We start from the raw sequence: 23,789 nt of genomic DNA on the forward strand, positions 1-23,789 counted from the left end.
GAACCCTCGACTCTTACATCTTCTGCATTGGAAGGTGGGTTCTTTACCACTCGTGCCACCTGGGAAATCCCTCCCAGCACAGAAGTAGCACAAACACACTGAGGAAGAGTGCACGCGATGAAATGAGAGCAACTTAACCCTTAATCCTTAATCCTGGGCAACCTAACCCTTTGAGCAGTTATTCCCTCAAGTGACAGGAGATTAATGCAGTTGTCCTTTCTCCCTCCAGAGAGATGAGTATAGCAGACACAAAGGGATTTTAACTTGTTTCTCTTTTTTTTTTTTTTAAGAAGGAAAGGTTCTCTGATAAGCTCCAAGCATCATCATAATTGAATTTCTAATACCGATCCTATAACAAAGTAATACTTTAGGAGAAATATCGATGCAAATGTCTATTTTTTCTTTTAATGTATACCCTAGTTTCAGCCATTAAAAGACTCTAGCAGCCATGACCGGAGAAGGCAATGGCACCCCACTCCAGTACTCTTGCCTGGAAAATCCCATGGATGGAGGAGCCTGGTAGGCTGCAGTCCATGGGGTCACTAAGAGTCAGACATGACTGAGCAACTTCATTTTCACTTTTCACTTTCATTCACTGGAGAAGGAAATGGCAACCCACTCTAGTGTTCTTGCCTGGAGAATCCCAGGGATGGGGGAGCCCGGTGGGCTGCTGTCTATGGAGTCACACAGAGTCGGACATGACTGAAGCGACTTAGCAGCAGCAGCAGCTGCAGCCATGACATCTCTGTAGCAATGGGCACTCCTGGTGCCCAAGTCCTGGCTTCTAAATGTTATTTTGCAATAAAAGGGCTTCTTGAGATATGGCTGACTCCAGGGGTGGGCCTGGAACATCTAATGTCAAAGAGCAAGGATGTGCTCAAGAATTAAGGTCAAGGAGACAGGGGTCAGACTGAAGGGGCTCCCAACTAGCCACACTCGGACCATTTTGCAAACCAAAAAGAATAATGGCTGTAATTGTATTACAATGCACTGAATAAACAAAAATCTAGTCCACGATGAGGGGGACAGAGAGAAAGGATCTAAAGATCTTTACAGAACACTGACTGCTAGGAAATTGCAAAAGAAATGCTATAGAAAAAAATCACCGTTTTGCAGTACACTCAACTGATCCAGGGAAGTTTCATCAAATGACTCTAAGACATTGAGAGGTTTTTGGAGAAGCAGATAGCGGCACATGTCAAGTCATTATCCTGTAAGTTGCTTATAACGGGAGAAGATATGCCTTTACAACAGGGAAGCCTGGGGATTAAGACAGTAACCAAGTTATTCAGCAGCATCGCTAATAATGACAGAAACCGGCCAAACTGAAAGACCACAGATGTCTGGCAAGACCTCATCTACCTGAAGCCCAGCTTAAAACAGGCTCTCCCTATCTAGAACTTGACAGACATAGAAAAGGGCTTCTGCAGCCAAAACAGAAGGCACAAAGCGTAAGCAATGAAGTTTACACACTTCGCGGGTTTAGAAATTCAGAGCCACTGCTGAGGCCCAGCCACACCCTCTTCCTCTGAACAGCTCAGTCTGGTGCAGGTGCTGCCACTGGCCCCATTCTCCACCGCAGTCCCCCCACCCCCTGGCTCTTGGGGGTTAAGAACTCATCACTCTCTGCTCTGTAAGCTTTGCGCTTAGCACAATACTTGGCAGAACATATACTGGGTGAAGGAACAACTGTTTAAATAAATACAGGAACAAGTAAATAAAACCTGGTTATGTGGTTTCCAACTTTACATTTTATTTCCAACTTTACAGTTTATTGGGACCAAGAGGTGAGAAAAAGGCAAGGGGTTATACAGGCAAGCTAACAGCAACAAGTTTCAACCAATCTCCTAATTACAAAGTAGCAAACAGGGAAGACTATAAAATTTCTATCTGTCTGTCTTCAGGTGCCGGAAGTCATCAGCGAGAGGTGCCAAGTCATACACACCCTCAAGAAGCATTGATGGCAACATACCCTTTAATATACATGCCTATTATAAAGGAGAAAAAAAAGAATTTTCTTCTAGAAATACAGGGAAATGCCTAATATGCTGAAAATCAGAATGCTTAAATTAGGTATGACTGAAGAAGTTTGAGTATGCACACTTTTAGTTACCTGGAAACCTCACTTATGCACAAGACCCTCCCAAGTATAGACAGTGGATGGCCTGTTTTGTGATTCACTGAAGTTGCGAGGAGCCTTCATCTTTGTAGAAGCCCAGAGAAAACACTCCTGGACACGGCTTCCATGTCCCACTGACCAGGTTCTCTAACTCCAGGCCAAGCCAACAGGGTAAGGAGCACAGCACAGAGAACAGCAGGGAAGGCAGGGCAAGGATGTGTGGGCCTGGCAAAGAGCCTTCTCCAAGGGCGGCCACCAGCCAGCCTCACTGGGGAAGCTGCTGTCGACAAATCAAGTCACTGCAGATATTTTCATGAGCTGTGTGTCATATTTTAATATAAAGAAGGTCTAACAGAACGTAGCTCAAAGACTGTCCATGACCAACCCTTTTTATTACTAGATGCAGACTTACTAAGTGCCTACCATGAGCCCTGTGTGTCCTCAAAATCTCAGTGGGTGGAGAATTCACCTGCAATTCAGAAGACACAGGAGACCCGGGTTCGATCCCTGGGTCGGGAAGATCCCTGGAGGAGGAAATGGCAACCCATTCCAGTGTTCCTGCCTGGAGAATCCCATGAACAGAGGAGCCTGGCGGGCTACAGTCCATGGGGTCACAAAGAGTCAGACACGACTAGGCGACGGAACACGAGAGTGATAAGCCCTGTATTGGAGGTCTCTGCTTTAGAGGAGCTCATGATCGCATGGGAGTGATCATTTAAGAATGCTCACAGGCAGAAAGACAAATAGTCTATGTCATCACTGACACGTGGAATCTAAAAAGTAAAGCAAGTGACTGTATAAATGTATTAAAAAAAAACAAAAATCTGCCCAGGCAGGGCCACTCTCAACATTCTCAGGAACAAGGCAGTGTTCTAGATGTGACCACAGAGCGTGACTGGGCTGCACTCCCTCTGCTGAAACTTCTCCCCCTTCTCCTTTGAGTGACCGAGTCTAACATCCTTCAGGTCTCAGCTTAAATGTGCCCATGCAGGGAGGCGACAGGACCCAAACACCCTCCACACAGCACCCATCAACTGGAGCGGTATAGAGTGATTTATTTAATGACTGCTTCTCCCATTAGACCAGGGCTTCCCTGGTGGCTCAGAGATTAAAGCGTCTGCCTGCGACGCGGGAGACCTGGGTTCGATCCCTGGGTCGGGAAGATCCCCTGGAGAAGGAAATGGCAACCCACTCCAGTATTCTTGCCTGGAGAATCCCATGGACGGAGGAGCCTGGTGGGCTACAGCCCACAGGGTCACAAAGAGTCGGACACGACTGAGCGACTTGACCTTCTTTCTTTCTCCCATTAGAGGACTTCCCAGGTGGTGCTAGTGGTAAAGAATCTGCCTGCCTATGCAGGAGATCCCTGGGATGGGAAGATTCCCCAGGAACAGGAAGTGGTACCCCACTCTGGTATTCTTGCCTGGAAAATTTCATGGACAGAGTAGCCCAGTGGGCTACAGTCCATGGGGCTGCAAAGAGTCGGATACGACTAAGCAACTGAGCACTCCCATTAGACTTAAACTCCAACAAGGCAGGCGTTGTATCTGGTTTGTGTTCTCAGGGCCAACCACAATGCCTGATCCGGAGGAGACACTTGATAGTTACGCTTTTGTGACTCATGACAGAACTCCTGGGAGAGGCAGGTATCCAGGGGACAGGTCCCAGGGGAAGCTCGAGGAGCTGATGGCAACTTCAAAATCACTGACAGCAAGAGCCGGCACTATCTGAAGGAAACCAAACAAAACCCACCAGCCTCCCAGAGAGAGAATCTCTGACTGGGTTTCAAGGTCACCTTCCATCATCACTTAGGCCCTTTAGAGATGGAATCAGGACAGCAGTTCACCTGGGTAAACTCAGTCGGTAAACAGTTAACTCTGAGTAGCGGGGAGCAAGGTGGTTTGTGCTGGGCTGTCCAAGTCTGCCTTGTTCTCGTCCGTGACTCTCCTGAAGGGAACAGCCCTGCGGAAGGGGTTTCCCTAGAGGGCAACTGACCACCCCCCACCCTCTTCCTGCCAGGCAGGCGTCCCTCAGCAGGTCAGCACCTGGGATGGGGCTGGTTGCAGGAGCCGAGTGAGATCCATTGGACACACATTCTTCTACTCCATCTTACCCAGCCTCATGTAAATTTTAAAAGAAAAGCATGAAAGGAAAAGAAGTCGGTTGCTTGTAAAACAAGGTTGTGTGTGCTTGCGTGCTTAGTTGCTCAGTCATGTCTGACTCTTTGCAACCCTACTGGACTGTAGCCGGCCAGGCTCCTCTATTCATGGGATTTCCCAGCAAGAATATATTTTCAGGACATCATCAAATGCAGCTTGCAAAAAAAAAAAAAAAAACCTGAAGTGTCTGATAAGAAGTTAAAGTAGAAGACGTCAGGGTAAGCCAGAGCTCCAAGTTATCAGGGAAGAACAAGTTATCAGGGAAGAAAAACTAAAAATAAGCAGCAGGAGCAGGCTGGGAGGGAAATGGGGTCATGGGAGATGCGGGCGGCTCACGGCAGAGGCCAGAGCGGCTGCCGTCACTGGCACTGTCCCAGTTCCAGCTTTTTCCTGAGGAAACACATCCCTTACTGCTGACAGAGTCCAGCTAGACTGTGGTTCACAGGTCTTGGCACTCAAGCGCCAGCTGTGATTCACAGACCCTATAAACTGGCACCATGCATGCAGCCTGGAGGTCTCAGAGATGAGAAAGATGAAGGCAGTGAGAGTCAGACTTGGCATCCCCCTGCTGCTGGGTGGGGAGGGGACAGTGGTGAAGAGGGGGCTCGGTCCACGCCCCACTCGCTATACGCGCTACACGTATATAGCAAAACTTCTGCCTCCACAGGTAGGACAAAGCAAAGAAGGGAAAACAAATTCGAAAAATGTAAAAAGCTCAATTAAGTAATTAATACCTGAAATTTAAAATTAGAGGGGTTTTGAATTCTGATTTAAGTTGTTTGGAAAGAAACTTAATAGAAATAAACGTCTGATGGATGAGGACACATCCACGAGGTCGGCACCAGTTGACTGTACATTTCTACCTTCCATTCAGTAAAGGCAAAGACATGAAAGAACGGGGAGGACATCGGGAAGATCTTAGTATCTGCAGAGGTTAAAAGTTTTCTTAAAAAAACCACACAATTAAAGCTCATTTTCAAAAGAATGTAAACTGAGCTCTTTAAATCCTCGCAGGCTGCAATCTGATATGGACGTAACTGACCCCTCATGGCTACCGTGTGATCCACACACACCAAGAGACACTAAAGGCTAAAATGCTCAAGTTTATAAAGATGAAAACCAAACCTTGTGTTTCCTGTGTTTAATGCTTTCATGGTTTAACTTTTTAGAATAATAGTAGACAATATCCGGTGTTATATCGTACTCATTAGACAGTTAAGAACTAGGTTTTTGTTTGTTTTAAAGTCTTGTTACCTTCTATCGTCTTCTGGGGTGTACCCAGCTTGGGGGGTGACAGATATTCTTTTCCTGGGCTGCAATCAGGATGCTAGCAGAAAACTGTACTGCTATCATTGATACTAAATTTAACACTGATACAATACTTTTATGTAAGCTAACATTCGTATTCCATTTTTGTGAAGTGTCCTTGATAGCATCCAATCATGGCTTTAGACACAGGGGTTCTCAAACGCTGCCTTCATGCTTCCTCAAATGCCCCCAGGTCCACTGCTGACTTCACTTCTGTACCTTCCCATCCCTCTCTGCTCAGTGATGCTTCTACGGAAAGCATTTACATAATAGCTTTTAAAGAGAGTACAGCTACTTCGGCAAGAACACAGATACAGATTTTTTTTTTTCTTGCAGCTATCAGACATTTCAATTTTTTTGTGAGGCTGCATTTGATGATGTCCTGAAAATATAATGAGCAGTAGCCCCGTCTTACAAGAATCATTTTGCCCTCAAGTTTTCCTCTCCCTCCCTAACTTCCCCCTTCAAAATAAAAAGGAGTTTCAGAGTGGAGGAAACTAGACATAAATTCTGTACAAGTCCCTATAATTCTTTGATTTGACCCACTGGATAGGGACATGATTTACAATGCTAGCCTTTGAGCAGTTGTGTCTTAATTAATGCCTTCAGGAGTCGGGGGTATAAATATGATTCTAAGACATTTTAAACCATCATTGTAAAAAACAAAGAGTGGCCTGATTCACTGTCTTAGTGAAGCCAGAGCATTGCTGTGGCTAAATGTCAGTAATTAGTAGCTTGCTTAACGTTTACAGAAAAATGCACCCCCATTTTAGGCCTATGAGGCCCAATGAATTCATAACTAAGAAGCAAATAAAAGCACTTTATCCTTCTTTATACTTGGCTTTATCCTCTGCGGCCGGGGCTCTGGCGGAATTTAGAAATTCTTCTCACATAATCTGCCATATTCTTTCTGCCAAAATCCTAAACAGAGGAGCTAAAAATATGACATTAATACTGTTGACAAGAACCGCAGAGACAGTAAAGAAACACACAGTCACTCAGGAAGCAACCTCTCTCCTGGTTGTCCCCAACTTCTTCCCTACTTGGTGAGCACCCTCCAACACACACACACACACACACTCACACACACACACACACTCACACACATCCGCTTCCTTCTCACTTAATTAAAAAGCCCACAGAGGAGGGGTGGGGATGCAATGGGTGCAGGGAGTCAAAAGGTACAAGGTTCCAGTTATAAAATAAATAAGTCCCCGGGATGTAATGTACAGCATTAACTACAGTTATTAATACTACAGTTAATAGTACTGTATTGCATATTTGAAAGATGAGAAGGGAATCGAACTTAAAGAGAGAAACAACTTGTAACTCTGTGCAGTGATGGTTGTTAGCTAGGCCTACTGTGATGACCATTTCACAATATACACAAATATTGAGTCATTCACATGTCCATGTAAAACTAATAAAATGTTATATGTCAAATATAACACAATAAAAACAAGCCCAAACCCCACAGAACAACTCAAATATGACTGAAGCTATCTCGTACCTATGCTGATTAATTGTTTGTGGATCAACCTGACATCACTTCCTTATCCCTGTTAACTTTGGCAAACAGGTGTTATTGTTTAACTGAGATAATGAACCTGGTTAAAATAAATAATCGGGCCACTGCTGGGGGAGATGGCATGGGGTGGAACTGATTGAAAAGAAAGAATTCCCGCAGGAAGAGGATCTCCCAAGTGACTGACTGACACCAGAGCTGTCACACTGCGGAACGACAACAAGCTCCCATGCAAGCCTGACCACCGCAAACACACACGCTCTAACACTTTCCTTCGACAATGCCTCTACACCTCCACTTTGTATGTTCTGTAATCTGCTCAGCCCTGAGGGTGGAAAAAAAAAAAAAGGCACCTCAGTGGCCAACATTTTGTCCAAATGAAACCTTAACAGGGGTTCTGGGGTGCCCTGATTCACGAGATCATTGACAGGTTGGTTCTGTTACTCTCCAACGAGGAGTTCAGAGGCCTTACTGGCTTCTGTCCCACCAGGGCAAACAGTGGCAAAACTGGGCTTTTCCTTTTTGCCACTTTGGTGTCAGCTTCTGAAAGTTGGGTGGCTCCACCTCTAAGCAGCTCAGGGCGGGGCTCCACAGAGCTGAGCCTGAACCACGTCAGTCCTGCAGAAGGAAGATCTGCTAGGAACACCGTGTCCTTCCTCTTGCCCAGGGAGGCGGTGGTGAGGAGCAGGGCCAGGGGCCCTGCAGCCTTCGGAACAGCCCTGGCCCCGCTGCCAGCTCACGGGCAGGACTTTCGCTGCCACCTGGACTTCTTTCTGTCCCACACAGTCAGTAGCAGCCCCTCCTTCTCAGAGCTGGGAAGAGTACCTGGGTTAAGCCGTGGAAAGTTCCTACCCAGGAGCCTGGCACATGGTGAATCAGCACACCCTGTTATTATTATCACTCAGTAATTGAGGCCTGATTCAACTAATGACAAGAAAGCACACAGGCTTCCCACTTCTAGATGCCAGCAAGATAAAAACTAAACTGCTGACACGATAAGGAAATGAGACTCATTCTATCTAAAGGAAATCTTTATGAAAACAGGTTTAACCCATAACCCACTGATGGGCTCCCAGGCCTAGGTTCCCGCATTCGGTACTCTGTCTTGAGAATCAGTAGACCAGAGCCCAAGTTTCTGTGCTCCTTCTGAAATCACCCCGATTCATGCATTCCTGTCACAAATATTTACTGAACCCTGACTGCATATCTGGCAAGCTACAGGCACTTGGGATAAAACAGGGAATGAAACACAAAGATGCCGGTCCATGTGGAATTCACGTTCTAACGGGGGGAATTTGATAACAGATGATAATGTTAATAAATTAGTAAGTGACATGATAAACCAGAAAGTAAATGCCACGGCAGAGGCAGGGCCAGGCAAGAGGAGGGAGTGCCAGGTGGGGCTGGGAGTGTGGCAGTTCTGAACAGAAACTTCTGAGAAGGCCTGAAGTTCAGGACTATCCATTGTGTAGTCCCCTCCAGTCTCAAGTCCTTGCTCAGACCCAGAGGACCTCCCTGAGTCCCTCCAGAAGGACAGGGGTCACAACTCCAGCCCCCTGGGTGGCAGCCCAGTAGGGACACCACGAGGTGGGATCCACCCTGGGCATGCGTGGGGCTCACCAGGCCTCAAAGCCTCCCTCCTCACCGAAGCTGACGTGTCTGCAACAGCCCCTTGGTTCCAGCTTCCAGGATCCCTGGAAGGGACATGCCACTTGCAGGAGTCACCCTGACTTCTTCAAAGCCCTATTGGGAAAGTGCAAGCTGAGCAAAGACCCGAAACAGGCGAAGTTGGCCTTCCAGACAGCCAGGAACAGAACATTCCAGGCGGAGGAAAGACCTGGCCTCACCTGGAATGGAGGGAGTTGGGGGTGCCGTGGGAGGAGGGAGCTCGAGAGGGACTGGAGGGTGGCTGCCATGGACCTCGGAGGTTACCGGCAGGAGTCCGGCTTTTGTTCTGAGGGAGAAGGGCAGCCATGGCAGGGTCCTGGGCCTGACGTGGGTTGCAGGCAGCTCTCTCCGCCTGCCGTGTGGACAAGACTAGCGGCGCTGAGGGTGCAGAGGCCAGCTGGGCAGCTACTGCAGCCACCCCTGGTGTGAGCGGTGAGTGCCCAAGATGAGTGTGGGTTTGGGAAAGCATTCACAATGCGACAGTTTAGAAAACCCTATGATACATCCCAAAGCACCAAACATCCGACCATTGATCACAACTTGGGTTTTGCGTCGTTCAGTTCAGTCGCTCAGTCGTGTCTGACTCTTTGTGACCCCATGGACTGCAGCACGCCAGGCCTCCCTGTCCATCACCCGCTCCTGGAGTTTACTCAAACGCACGCCCATTGAGTCGGTCATGCCATCCAACCACCCCATCCTCTGTCGTCCCCTTCTCCTCCCGCCTTCGTCGTTAACAACAACTAAAAGGTCTTCTGGGATCAACAGCATCTGCTATGGGTTTCACGGGGAGGGTAGAAGGACGAGGCGGCGGTGACAAGAGCCATGAGTCAGCCGGGGTTCCTCCCGGCCCGCTGCTTGGAGCCATCCCACAGTGTGCTAACCGCCTCTGCCCTGGGGGAACGTGCCAGGGGACAACGCCGACAGCCCGGGCCTGAGCCCCCATGCCCGAGGCCTCTCCATCCAGTGGTCACCAAGAGGGGTGAGTGGCCTGACTCGGCTGGGCATGTCCAGCCAGTGTGAGCATTCACAAACCGAGTTACTTCTGCCCTGGTTACTGTCCCTGCTGGAGAGGATGTGCTTATTTTTAGCCATCATGTGACTCTCCAGTGTTTTCCAGGCTCTGCTTGAGTCACTCCGGTTTCGGAGAAATTTTCAGAGTGGGGCGGGGGGGAAATGCAGGAACGCCTCTTCTTGAAACAGCTTCAATAGTAAAGATTCTGACTTTACGTGGTTATCTGAGCATGGTATGTATTTCTTTTCATAAGCCGACTTTTCACATCCCTCACATCCTGGTAGAGAATTAAGTGTGCTTTGCAACGCATAAGGTGTCAACCAATTACTATCTTATTCTAACAAGTTCAAATTCTTGTTTTGAAATTGTTCTCAGAGCAATTTCTCTCTAGAAGTAGAGAAGCTCTCTTACCCCTATGAAAATAACATGCACCAGCATTCCGATAATAATTGAGGGGAACACTCCCTTGCTTGTTTACTGTAGCAATAAGGAACGCCGGTAGCTGAACGAGCCCAGCAACCCAAGTCAGCCCACTGAGAGTAAAGGCACGGGCATCACCATGACAACATCAGTGTCATGTGCACTCCTGGCATACAGCCATCATTTAAGCCAGAGGCTTACAGACTAAGATGGCCATTCTGGGGAACACTTACGTTCATCCTTTATGATGTCCAGTCAGAGACCTCCTGGCTCCACTGACAAGACCAAGCGTTTCAGGTTGTCTTGATGATGGTGGTTAAGTTCACTGTGCTCCATTAACACTATCTTACTGGGACTCCCTTGCAAAGACAGAAACAGGCTGAAGCCACAGAGCTGCAGGAGCTCCGGGAGGTGAGAACCAGAGCTGAGCCCCACTCTAATCACCCACTCTCCTCCATTCCAGTTGACTCCCGTGCTACAGGTCAATCCTAAAGGAAATCAAGCCTGAATTTTGATCGGCAGGGCTGATGCTGAAGCTGAAGCTCCAACACTTTGGCCACCTGATGTGAAGAGCCAACTCATTGGAAAAGACCCTGATGCTGGGAAAGATTGAGGGCAAGAGGAGAAGGGGGTGACAGAGGATGAGATGGTTGGATGACATCCCTGACTCGATGGACATGAGTTTGAGCAAACTCCAAGAGACAGTGAAGGACAGGGAAGCCTGGTGGGCTGCAGTCCATGGGGTCGAAAAGAGTTGGACGTGAATGAACAATGACAACAACCAGGTTTCTGCTTCCACCACCCAATGACCAAGCCAGAAACCTGTGCATCATATATCCTTGGCTTCCCCTGTCCTTTATATCTCATATCGTATCACCATCAAGTTTTGTTGATAAAACCCCCTTAAAGTCTCTATAACCCACATGGCTGTGACTTCTGTTCAGGCCACCCTCCTCTCCTACATGGTAGGCTGCACCAGCTGCTAGGCTGTTGCACTTAAAACCTTTCAACGACTCCCCAAAATCCTCATGACAAATTGTAAACATTTGTGACTACAGAACTTCAGGCGACTGCCCCTCTGTGCTCTTTACCTCCTGGCGTACCCACTCTCCCCGAGAGCATGGGTGGGACCTGTGGCTTGCTTCCAACCAACAGCATATGGGAAAGGTGATGGAATGTCACTCCCATCACATGGAATCCTGTAGGATTCTCTCTCTGACTCTGTTTGCTGGCAGGCACGCTAGAGACTCACCCTCCTGGCCTCGAAGAAGTCGACCTCCACCGCAAGCACCCATGTTGGAGAAGCCCCTGGAGTAAGGGATCGCAGGTGGCCTATGGGAACTAGGAGTAGCTGCCAGCAAGGAACTGAAGCCTCAGTCCTGCAGCCTCAAGGAAGCTGTCAACAACACAAGGGAGTTTTCCCCAGTCGAGCCAATGATTAGACCACAACCCCAGCAGATGCCTGGATTGCAGCGTGGTGAGAACCGAAGGCAGAGAACAAAACGAAGCTGTGCCTGGACTTTAGAGGCTGTGACACAACACACAAGTGTTGTTTTAGGCTGCTAAGTCTCTAGTAGTTCTGCAGCAACAGGACATGAATACTGCCTCTTCACACATGATACAAGGGCCCTGGCTCACCTCTGCAGCCAGCCTCACACCTCAATGTCCATATGGAACGACATGCACTTCACTGAATACTGCATGTTCTTTCTTAAAAAAAAAAAATATATATTATTTTTGGCTGTGCTGTGTCTTTGGTACTGGCTGCCCGTGGGCTTTCTCTAGGTGCAGTGCTCCAGCTTCTCACTGCAGTGGCTTCTCGTGGTGGGAAGCTCTAGGCTGCACAGGCTCAGTAGCTGTGGCTCCTGGGTTCTGGAGCACTGGCTCAGTAGTCATGGCACAGGGTCTTTAGCTGCCCTGCAGCCTGTGGGATCTTCCTGGATCAGGGACCGAACCCACGTCCCCTGCACTAGCAGGCGGATTCTTAACCACTGAGCCAACAGGGAAGTTTGACCATGCTCTCTTTTGATTGCAACATTCTACTCTGTTTGCAAGGCTCTTTTCCAAACCCTTCACCTGGCTAACTCCTACTCCTTCGCTAACTCTTAGTCAAACCTCATGTCGTCCAAGAAGCTTTCCTAGAGTACGCTAGGTCAGCTCACGTGGTCTTCTTCCTACGCAACCTCACTTCACTCACCTCACTTTAATGCTGTTGTCTACTTAGTGCCAGACTTCCTCATAGGCTGCACCTTCCTGATTCCCTGTCTATTTCCAGAACCTCTCACAGTGCCTTAAACAGCTGTTGAAAGACTGAACGAGAACTCAAGTAAAGCTTTCACAAAAGGGCAAGGAAGCCAACAAAAAGAAACTGTTGTTTAAGAACTATTTTCTGAGCTCCTGTGCAGTACACTATGCCATTTTTTGAGCTACGGCGTCAGGGGCTCCTCAAGTGATGGAGACGATTGGCGAAAACATCCAAACAGCCACGTGCTGGTGTAAATGCTGCATTCTCCTTGATCCACAGGGACCCTGCAGTGATTCAGTTTAAATCAATTCAACAAATACTATGTGAGAACCCTCTATGTGTCAAGAAACGTGGAAACAATGATTGAACAAGACAGAACTGGTTGACAGTTTGGTTCACTCAATTCCAGGGGGATCGAGAGAATTCTTCAGGTCAAAACTGTCTTCAGTTCCCGCCCAACGTACCAAAGGACAAAGAAAGGCACCAGTGACGAAGAAAAATAGGCTCACTGGTGACTCGCGACAGTCTGCTCATGGAAACAAATAAATGCTAAGTCACTGCTTTTTGAGGTTTAAAAGCTTTCCTGTGAGGCTAAGGGGCCAAGCGCCAAGTTATTATACCTGAGGAGAGAAAAGGGACGATCCATCACGGAAACGCATGGGTCTGAGTTCCAGAACTGATGAATATTTCAACACATACAGGGAGCAGCTGTGTAAGAATGACCCAATGCTGGTGATGAAAAGACCCAGTACTGTTTAAAATGGGGCCAGGACAGACCTCCCTGGTGGTCCAGTGGTTAAGACTCTGCGCCTCCACTGCAGGGGGCGTGGGTTTGATTCCTGGTCGGAGAACTAAGATCCGACATGCCTTGTTGCACAGCCAAAAACAGAAAAAAGACAGGATGATCTGCTTCCCAGATGAAGACAGGGCGACAATGGAGGCCCTCACCTCCTCCTGCCAAGTCCCATGTAAGGGCACAGCATGTGGCATGCTGAAATCCGTGCCAGTTTTGTCCAAGGGGCTTACTCTTCACTTTGAAATCACCCAGATCATCTACTCAGAGAATGATCTCAATTGCAGGATTAAAATATCAGAGATTAGTAATCCCACGAACCTAGGGCTTGGTTTTCTGGACTTTATACACATTTCTGCTTTGGAGTTGACAGGAGGAACAAGTAGCTGAATGTTTGTTTCCTGCATTTACAAACATATACAAAATATAGTGACTCTCACCCCAGAGCCTATTCCAAGGATAAACGTAAATGCTGTTTAAAAACATAAACGCCATTCAAATAGAACAGCATGTGCTCTGTTTCAAGCCGTTACAACACTGGAGGGCCTTTTATTTCCTTCACTAACTATGCAATTTCAATTTGGTTTGTGAAATTTTACTGCAGTTCAGTTCATGTGGGAAGAAGAGAAGAACATAAAACAAGACCGTCTCTGTGTGAGTGTGCATGTGCTAAGTCACTTCAGTCATGTCCAACTCTTTGTGATCCCATGGACCACAGCCTGCCAAGCTCCTCCAAGGTGAGTGTATACATGCTAAGTTGCTAAGTTGTGTCCAACTCTTTGCTACCTTATGGACTGTAGCCCGCCAGGCTCCTCTGTCCATGGGATTCTCCAGGCAAGAATACTGGATTGGGTTGCCATGCCCTTCTCCAGGAGATCTTCCTGACCCAGGGATCGAACTCACATCTCTTATGTCTCCTACATTGTCAGGCGGGTTCTTTACCACTAGCGCCAACTGGGAAGCCACTAAGAATATTGGAGTGGGTAGCCATTCCCTTCTCCAGGGGATCTTCCCAACCCAAGGACTGAACGCGGGTCTCCTACACTGCAGGCAGATTCTTTACCATCTGAGCCATCAGAGCAGAATATTTGAGAGGCAATATAACAACACAGTAGTTAAAGAGCACCAGACTCTGGAACCACAGGGCTCCCAGTTTCCAGTGTGTGACGCTGACAAGTTATTGAACATCTCTGTGCCTCCGTTTCTGCGACTCTAAAATAGGGGTGGGATGGGGACTGTCCACCATTTAGGACTGCTGTGAAGCTCAACTGAACTCAAACAGGTTGTCTTTAGAACAACAGCGGGCATTCAGTACGTATTCAATACTTACTCCCTCTATATCTGATGCGAAGAGCCAATTCATTGGAAAACACTCTGATGCGGGGAAAGAGTGAAGGCAAGAGGGGGAGGGGGAGGCAGAGGGTGAGATGGTTAGATACTGTGACTGACTCAATGGACCTCAATTTGAGCAAACTCCGAGAGATAGAGAAGGACAGGGGAGCCTGGTACGCTGCAGTCCATGGGGTCACAAAGAGTCAGACTTGGTGACCTAACAACAACAGAATTTTACATGTTTTCCCTTTCCCTAACTTCCATGAAAAATTCATATAGATTTCAAAAACCCCAACCTGTGATACACTTTGATTCCAAGAAGCCAAAATAATTAAAACTTATAAACTGAATTAGTAGGTCATCTGTCAAAGGTGCTGTCTCCTGAAACAAACACATCAGGATAGAAATGGAAGATACACATCTCTGCCTAGGAAGAAGCCCCGGCCTCTTCCACAGACACTGCCAGAAGAGTCCTCTCTGAGGCTCCCCAATTCTTCTGTTTTCCTTTGTGCCCAATATTCCAGACTCGCAGATATTCAGTATCCTGTAAGGCAGAGTGCTGCTCATATTTTATGCTGTGGTTTTATCATTATAGATAGAGGAACTCAGTTTTAACTATACTTCGAGAAGAAAAGTATCCTGACATCTAGCTTATATATTTCACATATGATAGATGTGTAACTGGAGGAGCAAAGCCACCATTACCCCCACTCTCCTTCCAAGGAGTAGGGAATCTCCTTTAAGAACCTAAGTAATTGGACCACTATAATCCACCCCCATTTTCTCCAGGCCTAAATGTAGCTAAAGGAGCAGCCATTGGTGTGCATCTTAGGGGATGATTCCTCAATACAAACAGGCCAAGGGTGTGCCACTGTGACGGAGGGCAGGGATGGAGTGAAAGATACATTGTTCATATAATAAGGAGAAGTGCTAACACCCATTTAAAAAGGAGTCTTGCTAGTTATGGGACTGGCAAGAAAAATGCATTTCTTCCTTGTTATGAGTTGATAGTGCATGATTTTTTAAAATCAACATTTGATCCTTGAAGTAGGTATGTGGATAACAGAGTATGTGGTTAGTGACTGGGGACTGGGGGACAGCAGTGCCAGGCAGATACACGCAGGGAAGTTGTAAGAACAAACAGGCAGGACTCCTTTTGATGGAGAGACTATGAAGGGACAAGAAAGGTGATGGCTGCCTGTGCTCATCCTAATGGGGTTCTCGGGAGTAAATGTCATTATGGGCTGTTTTAGTCTAAAGAGAAGATATGAAAAATATGCATTTCTTGGAGTAAATGATGACTTTGAGGTTGAGACCAACATTTGTATTTAAAGAGTGGAGTTTCTCAAAAGCTAAATGAAGCCTTACATCGTGACAATAATGAAGACAAAGGTCTTGTATAAACGTACAGCCCTGAGGTCAAGGTTAGAACTCCTGAGTGGAATTTAGCTTCTTGAGTACTTTTTACTTGGACTCTTGAATTAAAGCCTGTTAAATAAGAAACATCAACACTCAACAGAGCAATGAAACAAAATCCAGAGTCTCCATGACATAACATCATGATGTCTAAGATAAAATCCAAAATTACTCAGCATATGAAGAGTCAAGAAATGGTGGATATAGCAGACAAGAACTTTACAGCAGCCATCATGAGCATTCCCGTCAAGTAAAGTACGCTTATAATAAATGAAAGATAGGCACTCTCAACAGGGAAATTAAAAAAAAAAAAAAAACTGAAAGAAATAGTTGAAATATAAAAAAATGCTCAGCAGTAGATAGAGATGACAGAGAAAGAAGAGAGTCAACCTGAAGATACATTAATAGAAACCATCTAAAGAATAGAGAGAATACTGGGAAAAAATGAACAGAGGCTCAGGGACCTGAGAGATAATATCTAAAGCTCTGATATATGGAAAAATGAAGTTCCAGAAATATAGGTTACAGAGAATGAAGCTGAAAAAATACTCAAAAAATGCTGAAAATCTCCCCAATATGGTAAAAGACATTTGCTTAGAGACTTAAGAAGTTTAATGAACTCCAAAATAAGATAAATTTAAAGAGAACTTTGATTAGGCACATCACAGTCACACTACTGAAACCCACAGAGGAAGAAATCTTGACTGCATCCAGAGAAAGCAGCCTATGACTGCAGGGGAAGGTATTAGCGTGAGCATGCATTTCTGGCCACAGAAAGTGGAAAGACATCTTTAATGGGAGGGCTTGCGCAGTCAATAGAGTTGTGTCCGACTCTTCGCGACCCAATAAACCAAAGCCCTCCAGGCTCCTCTGTCCATGGGATTCTCCAGGCAAGACTACTGGAGTGGGTGGCAGTTTCCTGCTCCAGGGGGTCTTCCCCACCCAGGGACTGAACCCACATCTCCTGCACTGCAGGCAGACTACTACTGAGGCACCGGGGAAGCCCTAACGGGAGGGAGGGAAGAATACAAGATCCGTCTGAATTCTTTATCTAGCAAATATCCTTCAAGAATGAGGGTGAAATAAAGCCATTCACAGAAAAACGAAATGAGAAGAATCTGCTGTCATTGCACCTGCTTTACAAGAGATAACTTCTTTTTCTCTGTTAAAGTTATTGGGTCTGAAGAGCAATGAAATTAGTAGGGAACTCAGATGTTCAGGAGTGAATGAAGAACACTGGAAATAGGAAAAATACGAAAAATAAAATTTTCTCTTAATGTCTTTAAAATTCATATGACTACTTAAAGCAGCACTGCCTAATAGGAATAGAATAAGAGCCATGTAAATAAACTGCTTCTAGTAGCCACATTAAAAAAATCTTGAAATTAATTTTTAATACATGTCAAATATACACAATATATGCAAATTATCATTTCTACATGTAATCAATATAAAAATTATTAAGCTAGTTTTATATTTTTCCTATACCAAGTCTTCTAAATTCAGCATGCATTTTATACATACAGCACATTTCAATGTGGAATAAGCACACTGCAAGTGCTCAAAAGCCACTGTATAATACAGCACTGATTTAAAACAAACGTTATAACATTGTCTTGTGGCATTTATAATGTATGTATGTTTATAGTATAATACGTATGATAGGCAAAACAAAGAACACTGGAGGGAAGGGTTGTCAGGGTTCCACATTTTATATGAAATGGTATAAAGTACCCTGTGAAAAGGCAAGAATATAATATATACGGTAATCCTTAAAGCAACTACTGAAAAAAAAATTAATGCAAAGAGATACTGTTAAAAAGGCAATAGATAAAATAAGATGAAATACTAAAAAAATTTTTCTAATTCAGAAGACAACAGGAAAAGAGAAATATTAAAAACCAGAGGGGACAAGCAGAAAACAAATGATAATATGGTAGCTCTAACTCCAGCCAAATCAATAAGTAAATTAATAATGAACTGACACTCCAGTGTCCACAGACTACGAGAATGAATAGAAAATGCGAGACCCAAATACATGCTGTTTATAAGAAACATACTTTAAATAGCAAGACAAAGATAGGTGGAAATTTACCTATATGGAGTAAGATACACCATGCAAACAGTAAGCATAAGAAAGCTGGAGTGGCTACATTAATATCAGATAAAATAGACTTTAAGACAGAGATACCTTTTACCAAAGATAAAGAGGGGCACCTCTTAAAATAGAAAGGTCAATTCATCAGGATGACTCAACAATCAGAAATTTTCTATGAACCTAACCACAGAGCCCTAAACACAGGAAACAAAAATTGCTAGAATTAAAGAGCTGCTGCTGTTTAGTAGCTAAGTTGTGTCTAACTGTGAACCCATGGACTGTAGCCCTCCAGGCTCCTCTGTCCATGGGATTTCCCAGGCAAGAACACTGGAGTGGCTTTCCGTTTCCTCTTTCAGGGGATCTTCCAATCCAGGGATTGAACCTGCGTCTCCTGCATTGGTAGCTGAATTCTTTACCACTGAGCCACCTGGGAAGCCCAGAATTAATAATTCCACATCGACAATTCCATAATTAATGTTAATGCTCTCTGCAGCGACTGTTAGAACTTGGTAACTACTAAAAAGAAAAAAGCAGTAAAAACACAGATGATCTGAATAACACCATCTACTACCTTGATATTGATATTTCTAAAACACCATACAACCAACAACTGCAGCAGGCATATTCTTTTCAAGGGACAATGACCAAGACAGACCACATTCTGGGCCAGAAAATCAAGATCAGAACAAGGATTTTAAAAAACCACTGTAAACTGCTACATTTCACTGCTCCTCCTAAAAGACATAAAACAAATTAAACTTTGTGGGAAAGTAAAAGCAACTCTTCTTTCCCAGTGGTGATCGGTGATGCTTACTTAGATTGTAGGTACTCAAAAAATATGCAAACACTGGTAAATAAAGACAATCACTTTGTTAAGGTTGTATCAACAGCCTTCAAGAACCCCAAATTAAAAATAATTGCGAGTAAGAGTATTCATATACTCAATACAGTTTCTGAAAAATGCTGTTTGGATTTATTTAAATCTCCATTTAGGAATTTAATTATGATCATTCAAATGCTTTATTCTATTCTATGTCTTAGGTTGCTTCCTTTTTGAAATCATTTTTCTAGTATTTCTGTTTAATCTTATTTTGAGGCTGGAATGCTAAAGTCCCTAAGGAAAAGAGAAAGCTCAGAATCAATTTCCATAGCAACTCTAAATCCACCACACTATATTTGTATATGGGAGTTTGATTTAAGTACATTAATATACGTGGATTTGCAACATGTCTAAGCTGTGGTTGCTATAGGAACCGCAACTTCAAATTTCCTTTTAAGTTTAGTAAATGCGCACACATAAAAATTGATCCCTCTGACAGATATCTCAAGTTGCAGATATGGCTGGCAGCAATAAATTTATAAACATGACTCACTATGATATATGCACTTAATAGATATCTATCATTATGAAAATGTGCATTTTAATACATGTTTCTAGTTGGTAGATCAAAAGCAATTCAAGATGCAATTTCTCAGGATGGAGATAGAATAAGACTTTGCCAGGCAGCCATTCATCCTTAGCAAAAGCCTGTGCCATGCTGAAGCTTTCTATAGCCTAGCTAAGTCACCCAAATACACACAGACACCAACAAGCTCTATCGCTTCTCTGAATCCACAGAATATCCTGTTGTCTGTACTGGAATGGCAAAAAATCTGGCACATTCTCTCAGAGACAGAACCCACCGAGCATCTGTAGTGCATCTATTTTGTACACAGGCAAATAACCTATGGTGCATGGCTGTGTAAGTACTCTGTATGATGTAAAAACACAATTCTTTTCTTCCCATGTAGACAGTCCTTTCTTAATTATCAATGTGGATAATCCATCCCATGATCTCTTTTCCCAATTCTAACATGGCCTCTTTGCCACAAGGCACACTGTGGCTCCTGCATAGTGCTCTTCAGGTATGATAGCCAGGACCTGCACGTTAGCTTTGATGTTAGCTTACGGAAGTATTTAGAGAGAGATAAAGCCACTGCAAAATGGACCAAATATTTCAAAGTGAAAAAAAAAAAAAATAAAGACCATCTCCTATTTTCAATTGTACCAGACGTTGCTTCTTTTCACTAATGCAGATAATTAAGAAATGACCAAGGCTTAGAGGTGGAACCCAGTACTCTTGCCTGGGAAATCCCATGGATGGAGGAGCCTGGTGGGTTGCAGTCCATGGGGTCGCTAAGAGTCAGACACGACTGAGCGACTTCACTTTCACTTTTATGCATTGGAGAAGGAAATGGCAACCCACTCCAGTGTTCTTGCCTGGAGAATCCCAGGGACGGGGGAGCCTGGTGGGCTGCCATCTATGGGGTCGCACAGAGCTGGACACGACTGAAGGGACTTAGTAGTAGTAGTAGTAGTAGTAGCAGAGGTGGAAACAAATTACTTCCGAGTGTTACTAACCTGGCATCGCTGTGAAATAACTGACATAGGTAGGTGAACTTCCCAGACAGCTGGGGGCCCTGACCTCACCAAGCAGTTTAATTTGTCTTAATTTTTTTTTTTTCCTTCTGGCCATGCAGCACAGCTTTCAGGATCTCAGCTCTCTGACCAGGGACTGAACATGGGCCATGGTAGTGAAAGCCCAGAATCCCAGCCACTAGGCCACCATGGCTTTGAATGGTTTTAGGCAAGAGGTGGAGAGGCCAGTTTAGAGACTGTAAAACAGTTTATGGGAGAGATGATTATCAGGAGAAAATTAAAATCTTAAGAATTAGAAGGGAACTCTGAGTGTATCAACCAGTACATGCTGGTATTGTGCGGATCCTGAGGACGACTGAGACACATGGCACTCTGTGATTCAGCAATAAATACCTCAGGCTGCTGGACCACTGATAACATTTTGGGTTTTTTGTCTTTTCTTTTACCGATACTCATACTTTCTATTGCTATCACTGTACCCCTTGCCCTAATAAGGTACATGCTGAGAAACCATACCCCCATGTTTGTTACAATTCTATCCAAATTAAGAAAGAGCAAATAAAGTGGATCAAGAAACACACATTTCCAGTTATAAAGTAAATAAGGCATGAGGTTATAAAACACAGCATAAGGAATATAGTCATGAATATTAACTTTGTATGGTTCAGATGGCAATTAGAATCACTGTGGTGATCACTTTGCAATGTATACCAATGACAAGTCTCTATATTATACACCTGAAACTAATAAAGTGTTGTATGTCAATTAAAAAAAAAAACCAAAAATCAAATAAATAAATGTAAAAGAAAGACCAAATAGGCTCTGGATAAGTATTCTAGGAACTCTCCCTTATATGAATTTGACAGCACAGATTCTATACCTATTCTGACTTTTGGAATATTCTGGCTTACATTTTCTTGGCTGCTTTCCCAAGAGTTGGATACATGACCCCTAGGGGAAAAAGTGCGTTCTCACTATATTTATAGGAGTCTTTCTCCTATGATAGCTTTTAAAACAATGTTCTACCTGTCTGGTGATGTATACATGTGGCGCATACCTGGGCTATCATTTTTTCAGTGTAGTTTTACTACCCCACCATGTCCAAGAGTCAGGACATGGTTCATAGAAAAGGGGACGGCTGGTCTGACTCCTGGAAAATATCCTTTCTCCTTGATTAGGACCAGTGAGGTGAACGCGGTCAAGGCGTCAGGGACACAAGCCTCAGGAATACTGCCTTCCTGAACGCGAGAAACCAAATGTATCATCTGTTTCCCGAGCTTTGTCACCTGAGAAGTTAAGCTCTGGAGACAATACTATTTCTCTTCCAGGTTCATGGACGTTCTTTCTGTCAAAATGGCACAAGGTTCTTTGTGGCTTTTGTGAAAGACAGATGAGGGAGTTCCTGGAAAGCAAGGCCAAGGCGGCACAAGGACAGTTCGTGTGTGTGTGTGTGTGTGTGTGTGTCTGTGTGTGTGTGTGTGTGTGTCTGTGTGTGTCTGTGTGTGTGTCTGTGTGTGTGGGGGTTGGTACCAGTTTAAGGACACATTATGGGTGCAGAAGAAAAATGTTCTGAGGCCTGTCCAGGTCTACTGCTGAAAACTTGAAACAGTGGCAGCTGCAATTCAAGATGAATCGGGACATCATGAGCAGTCCAGAGGCCAGTGCTACCAGCCAATCTTGGTTTTCGCACCTCCTTGTCCCCCCACCTCCATCTGCCTGTATCCCCTCGGCTCCAGAGGAGGCACAGCACTCCCCTTCTCGATTCTGGTCCGAAAAGAATGACAGCTCCTGATCAAAGCTGAAGGCCAACTTAAACCGCCGTACATTTTGGTTCCCCAGTTTCCCTGCGGCTTCATTTTTACACAACCTCTTCTAGCACCTCTGTCCCCCCAAAAGGTAAACACATTCCCTTTCCTCTCCAAACCTCTTTTGATGGCTCTGACCCCGTTTTTTCCCTCCAGCCTCAGGGTCACGCTCCACCAGTTTCCCCTCTTGAGTCCTGCTATAGTCCTTCTCACAGAATCTTTCTCCCGTCTTACAAACCAGCTCCTTGTGCCTTGTCCGAAAAGCAAATAAAATCAAATCCAGGACAATACCACTGTCCCCCAGATGCTAACTTTCTAAAGCATCTGTCAGCTCTTCCCCATCAAAATGGGAAAACATACCATCAAAATGTTTTTATTTTCCTCCACCTTTTTCCTGACTTTTTGATGAAGGCAGAATCTCCTCTCCCCACATCACTTTCACAGCTGTGTATAACACCCTTGTTAAGCCGCTGCCATCGAGGTGGATGGATTCAGCATTTCAACAGACCAATTTTGCTCAAGGACAATTAATCACCTCCCAGGAGCCAGATATCCTCAGCCTATTTTCAGGCTTCATCCTATTTGAGCTCTCCACAATTAATAGTTGGTGCTGCTATTGGTGGGCCCTCTTGCTAGAAATGTCCTACTCTGCTATTGAGCTGTTTTTTTCCCCTGATGTTCCTCCTTTTCTCAGTTTAGCAAGGGTTTTCCTCTTGCCCTTAAGTGTATGTGTTCCCGAAGATCTGTGCTTAGTTTATTTATTTACGGCTGCACTGGGTCTTCGTTGGTGTGGTGAGCAAGGGTTGCTCTTCGTTGTGGTGCCTGGGTTTCCCATTGCGGGCTCAGGCAGTAAAGCGTCTGCCTGCAATGCGGGAGACCCGGCTTTGATCCCTGGGTCAGGAAGATCCTCTGGAGAAGGAAATGGCAACCCACTCCAGTATTGTTGCCTGGAAAATCCCATGGATGGAGGAGTGTGGTAGGCTACAGTCCACGGGGCCGAAAAGAGTCGGCCACGACTGAGCGACTTCACTTTCACTTTTCTCTTGCTGCAGAGCCCATAGGCTCCAGGCCTATGGGCTCTGCAGCTGTGGAGCTCAGGCTTAGGTGCTTGGAGGCATGTGGGGTCTTCCTGGACTAGGGATTGAATGCATGTCTCCTGCCCTGGCAGGTGGATTCTTAACCACTGGACCACCAGGGAAGTCTCTTGTCTTTTTTTTAAGCTTATTTAATTCTATGGCTTCAAAGTTGGGATTTTTATGCTGTCTCAGTTTCCTTCCTCCAATTCCTTTAACCCATTCCTGGACCCATCACTCTACTAAGAGACCACCAAGTTGAAACATCCAACGGACCCTCCCCGTCCTCAGTGTACTGGACTCCTCAGCAGGTTTAGACACTGATAACTGTTCTGCTCCCCCTGACATGTTATTCCCTCATTTCTTTCCATCTTTCTGGCATCTTCCCTGCTCCCAG

General features: G+C 45.2%; 1 protein-coding gene across 3 annotated transcripts in view; it reads right to left on the reverse strand.

Annotated features, from left to right (window-relative positions):
• Positions 1-23,789, reverse strand: part of MAPRE2 (microtubule associated protein RP/EB family member 2) — a 188,512-nt gene that overhangs the window by 19,442 nt on the left and 145,281 nt on the right. The window lies entirely within an intron of this gene.

The sequence above is a fragment of the Capricornis sumatraensis genome, chromosome 21 (genome assembly GCF_032405125.1).
Source record: "Capricornis sumatraensis isolate serow.1 chromosome 21, serow.2, whole genome shotgun sequence".
NCBI classification, from domain to species: domain Eukaryota; kingdom Metazoa; phylum Chordata; class Mammalia; order Artiodactyla; family Bovidae; genus Capricornis; species Capricornis sumatraensis.